The following is a 6,000-nucleotide window of genomic DNA, read 5'->3' as shown; positions in this document are numbered from 1 at the left end:
ATGAGGATGATATATGGGTTCAGAGTAGTTTAGGATCATCTCTAGTTTCTGAGGTAAAAGAAAAGCAAGATAGAAATCCCATCTTTGTCTAGTTGAAAGAGTCAGTTCAAGATTACGAAATAAAGGTTTTCTCCTAAGGAGGAGATATTATTCTTCGCTGTCAGGGTTGTCTATGTGTTCCAGGTATAGATGACTTAAGGCAGTGAATTCCTACAGAAATGCATGGTGCATGATACTCTATTCATCTAGGGGTCACAAAGAAGTACCGCGACTTGCGGGTGATCTATCGGTGAAGTGGGATAAATAAAGATGTTACTGAGTTTGTGGCTGTATGTTGCTGAGAAGTGAACATGGAATTCGTGATGGGTTTCCCTCTAACTTGTTTTCATCATGATTTAGTTTGGGTCATTATAGACAAGACGACCAGATCAGCCCATTTCCTTCTAGTTTATATATTATATTCAGCCTAGGCTTATGCTAGACTCTACATTAGGGAGTTGGTCAGGTTACACAACGTTCTATTATCTATTATCTCTAATAGAGATACAATTCACCTCTCATTTCTGGAAAGTATTTCAAAAGGGTCTTCGTACCCAAGTTCATCTCAGTACAACCTTTCATCATCAGATAGATGGTTAGTCAGAAAGGACCATTCAGACTTTAGAAGATATGTTGTGTGCGTGTGTAATCTCTTTCAAGAGAAATTGGGATGACCACTTGCCTTTGATTGAAATTGTATACAACAACAACTATCATTCCAGTATTCATATGGCTTTAGTCAAAGCTTTCTACGATAGGAGATGTAGATCTCCAATTGGTTGGTTTGAAGTTAGTGAGGCCTCAGTCATAGGGCCTGACTTAGTATTCGATGCCTTAGAGAAGGTTCAATTGATTAGAGAAAGACTCTGAGCTACTCAGATCCAATAGAAGTCTTATGAAGATGTTTGTAGAAAGAATCTTGAGTTTGAGATTGTTAATTTTGTCTACCTAAAGATCTCTCCCACGAAGGGAGTGAAGAAATTTGTCAAGAAGGTAAAGCTCAGTCTCCGATATATTGGTCCCGTCAAGATTCTTAGCCACTTTGGCAAGGTAGCTTATGAGCTCAATTTGCCTTCATACCTAGCCTCATTTCATCTAGTCTTTCATGTCTCTTTGCTCAAAAAGTGCATAGGTGACCCATCTATTTTAGTTCTTATTCAGAGCCTTGATTTCAGAACACTCTCTCTTATGAAAAGATTCCAGTCGAAATCATAGACTATCAGACTCGTAGATTGAGAAACAAAGAAGTCTCTCTAGTTAAGGTTCTTTGGTAAAATCAGTCTGTCAAGGGTGCTTCTTGTGAAGCAGAGGTAGACATGCGTAACAAGTATCCTCATCCCTTCTTCGCCAACTCAAATTAAGCTCAAGGTAACAATTCTCCTTAAGCTTACTCAGCTTCATGTTCAGTGTTAATCACAAACATGGTATACAATTTCATGCTCATGTTCCCATTAGAAACTTGGTATCAAGTACCATTGCATATTACTTCATGCACTCATGTATCAGTTCAGTTATTTAATTATGCATCAGATATGCATTCTCATTATAAGAAACTTAGTTCTTGATACCACTCAGTTATGAATTCATTAATCAGTTACACATGCATCAAATATGCATGTTCAGCATTACATATGGAGCTTGTCAGTCATGTCAGTCATGAAATCATGTTCCAGTTATTCAGTTTCAGTATGCACATCAGTTGTCTTTTCTCCCCTCTCAGTCAGTCTCATTCGAGGATGAATCGTCTCAAAGGGGAGATTTTGTAATACACCGTACCTTTTCCTAGTTAATTTCTTCTCAAGAATGTCTAGAATTATCTTCTAAGTTGAATGATGGTTATTCCATGAGGAATTTTCAAGATTTTCAATAAACTTTCCATCGATATAAGATTCAACCAAATTCGATAACCTGGTCAGAAGTTACGACAATTTCAAGTTCCTTTTGTAAAATAGAACCATATTAGTCAATGGCGCACCATGCCACAAGAGGAAATGACATTTGGAAAATTCAAGTAGGGGTTCGCGAATATGGCGCGTAGCGCTAGGGCCCAAATTTAGAATTGTCCTTTTCCTGTGCCTTATGTCGATTTCCTATACATCATGCCAAAGTACCAGGTCACAAATGATGGGGCAATGTGAATGCTTCGTGTCACGTCATCCCTCATTTTCTCAATAGTCAAAATCCAGTGACACCGCACTATTGCGCTGCGTCACGCTAAAGGTCCAATTTGGGAAATTTTTATAATTTTAAATGATGCGTCCAGGGTTGAAAGGGTCAACTTCCCACTCCCTGTTTAAGCATTTTAACACATGATTCAACCACTTTTCATCATAAATATACTAGTTTCTCTTAAGTTTCTCACAAGAACAAGCTAGGGTTTTCATAGAAGATCCAATTTCAAGAAAGTTTCACTGTAAATCTTCACGAAATCATGAACAAAGGTATGCATAGTGTTCATTCATGGACTCCTTTTGTCGATGAAGCCTAAGAATCTCTATTCTAAATTCAATTTTATGGATTTTCTTATGACTTTGATGATTGGGCTTCTCTTGTATATGTGGATACTGAGAAATTGAATTCTACTCCCTGTTGAGTGATAAATTCTATGTGGGTTAAATTATTATAGTTATAGATTCATGCAAACCTATGACTATATCCTTGAATAATGAAATTAGAATTGAACCATAATGTTTAATTATTGTACAGTGATGTTTACATGTACCATGCCTACAATATGTTTGATTAAATTCCTAGATGAATGAAAAGTGCCTAAATAACATGATACCATGAAATCCCCGTGTATGTACAAGTTATGCCTATCGCATGTTTTGATGAAATGCTTCTATAAATGTATTATGGATTATGATGTTAGTTATGTATTCAAGTAAGTCATGCTTTGTTAGTTTCCTTCCATCGAGTCCAAGGGGTACTCGTACCCAAAATATTAACTATATGCCTAGAGCCATGTCATGTTTTCATGATACTCTCAGTCAAGTCATGATCCTTAGACTTCAGACAGTTTTATGACTCAGAAATATCCATTATCTCTTGAACTCAGTCAGTTGTCATATATAAGTAGTATTCCTTCAGTCAGCATAATTTAGTAACTTAGTTCATGTTCAGTTCGGTAAATCATGTTTAGTGTCTATTCAGATGGGAGTAGAAATTAGCACTGAATGAATGCAAGGGTCAGAACTCACCTGTTATATGAGGGTGTCATTCTCAGAAGAAATCCTTGTATTCTAGAACTATGTAGCCAGCATAGGTTGAGGCATCACCTCTATATAAGGGTATATGAGGCGGCTTAAGCTGCTATATGAGGGTTCCCACCATTCTCCCTAGAGTTACCTATTATATTTGGTTCACTCATATTTTGTCCTTGCTAGTGGCGCGGTATTGACACCCTTCCAATCTGGGCATATATTGGACTTCAATTCAGCTATAATATATCATTTAGGGTATATTGGTTAGATGATTACCTCCCACAATCTCAGTATCAGTCTTAGTAAGAGAACTCAGATAGTTCTTCAGAATTCAGGACTGTCAGATACAGTCAACTCAAATATAGTATGGAATTCAGCTAGTTCCATTAGATCTAGGACTGTCAGATACAGTCACTCATGTTATCAGTAATAAAAATTCAGTCATTAGTCATGTTAGTCTTCAGCATACTCATGTTCCAGCACTATGTAGCTAGCATAGGTTGAGATATTATAGCCTTTTATATGAGGTTAGGTTAGGTGGCATAACCTTCTATATGAGCGTTCCCACTGTTCTCCCTAGAATTCCCTATTATATTAGGGTCACTCATATGTTGTCCTTACCAATGGTGCAATATTGACACCCTTCTAATCAGGGCATAGATTGTACCCCAATTCAGCTATAATGCATTATTTGGGGCATGTCAGTTAGATGACTACCTCCCACACTCTCAGTATCAGTCTCAGTAAAAAAACTCAGATTGTTCTTCAGAACTCAGGACTGTCACATACAATCAAATCAGTTATAGTATGGAACTCAGCTAGTTCTATCAAATCCAGGACTGTCAGATATAGTCACTCATGTGATCAGTCATCAGAATTCAGTCATTAGTCATGTTAGTCATCAACATACTCATGTTATCATGATTTCATATATAGTTACTATGTATGCATGCATGTATTCTTATATTTATATTAATTAGTTAGCCAGTATTATTCATGCTTATGAACCCCGTGCATTCAGCCTTCCTTACATGTATACCAATACATTAAAAGTACTAACTCATTTGCACTATTGTGTCTTATACCATTGGTTCTGAGACACGAGCTTCAGAGCATCAGTAGATTCCAAATATCAGCAGTCAGAGTTAGCAGTGAGTCTTTATCCTTCGAGGACATGACTATTTCTCTATTTTCTCATTAATTAGTTTATTACTTGGATTTAGTTGGGGTCATGTCCCATTAACTCCTCACTCATACAGTTCAGTCAGTTAGAGTCTTTCTAGACTATCATGTTTCAGACTTCAGTATGTTCAATTTTGTGTTAGGTATTGTATTACCCCTAACAAATGTTATATTATTCAGATTATGTTCAGTTTTGAACCTTACGACCTTTCAGTTCATATTTTTGGATTATTCAGTATTTTATGCAGCATACAGGTACAAATATCAATAATGGGTTAGCTTATTGTCCTTCGGGGTCATGAGCACCATGAAGCATTCTGGGTACCAGATCCGGTGCTTTACAAACTTTGTATCAGAGCCTAAGGTTCAATAGAGTTCTAGGAAGTTTGAAAGTAGCATCTAGTAGAGTCTTGTACATGGGTGTGTTGCACGCCATATTTATGTACAGGAGGCTAGAAGATGTTTTAGGAATATTTTCCCCTTTTTCAGTATTTATGTCATCCCAGTGACTATAATCTCAAGTCAATATCTCAGTCTAATTTGTTTGTCCCTTTCTTTTACAGAACATGCCTCCTAAAAGAAGAATTAAGAATCAGCCAGCCCCTTATGCCGAAGAACCTTTGGGTGAACATGCTTATCATGCAGAGTTTTAAGAAGCATTCACTACTCTTGATAACTCAGTTGCTGCTTAGAATGAATGACTAGATGTCATTCCAGCCAATCCAGTGGCCAATTCAACTGCAGCTAAAATTCGGGATTTAACCTGAATGAATTCTCCATCCTTTCTTAGGTCTACGACAGATGAGGAACCTCATGAAAACCTAGATTAGGTGTAGAAGGTGGAAAATATCATGGGGGTGACTACTATTGAGAGTGCTGAGCTAGTTGTATATCAGTTGCAGGATGATGCTCACATATGGTTCAAGCAGTAAAAGTCAGAGAGGGCAGATGATGTAGGACTAATTGAGTGGGAGGCGTTTGCTGCTTTCCTTGATATATTCTTTCCCCTAAAGCTTAGGGCAACTAAGGTGTTAGAATTCATCAACCTCAGGCAGGTCAATACGATAGTGAAAGAGTATTCTCTTAAGTTTACTCAATCAGCTAGCTATGCTCCTTATGTGGTTGCAGATAGCTGGTCAAGAATGATTAAGTACGTTTCAGGGGTGAATAATACCGTGGTTAATGAGTGTAAATCCGCCATACTGAATATTGACATGACTTTCGCCAGGCTTATGACTCATGCTAAGTAGATTGAGGAGAAAAAAATTAAGATGAGGGAGAAACAGAATAAAATGGCGAAAATAGGTAGTTTCAACTTCGCTTAGCCTTCGTCAGAAGAAGTAAACCATTCTCAGTTTCATCCTAAGTCATCAGTTCCAGGTTGTTCTATAGTCAGTGCTCTAGTTTCTAAATTCAGAGAGGGTAACAAAGATAGAATGCCAGGCTCTAAGTGCTAGGTCAGTGTTAGCAGTGTCCATACCTATCCTCTTTGCTAGACTTGTTACAAGCAACAACAAGGTATTTGCAGACTTGGCAGTGGTATTTGCTTTGGATGTGGCAAGCTAGGCTACAGAGT

Source organism: Capsicum annuum, chromosome 4 (genome assembly GCF_002878395.1).
Source record: "Capsicum annuum cultivar UCD-10X-F1 chromosome 4, UCD10Xv1.1, whole genome shotgun sequence".
Classification (NCBI taxonomy): Eukaryota; Viridiplantae; Streptophyta; class Magnoliopsida; order Solanales; family Solanaceae; genus Capsicum; species Capsicum annuum.
The sequence above is the reverse complement of the archived record's forward strand: the minus strand, read 5'-3'. Positions refer to the sequence as shown.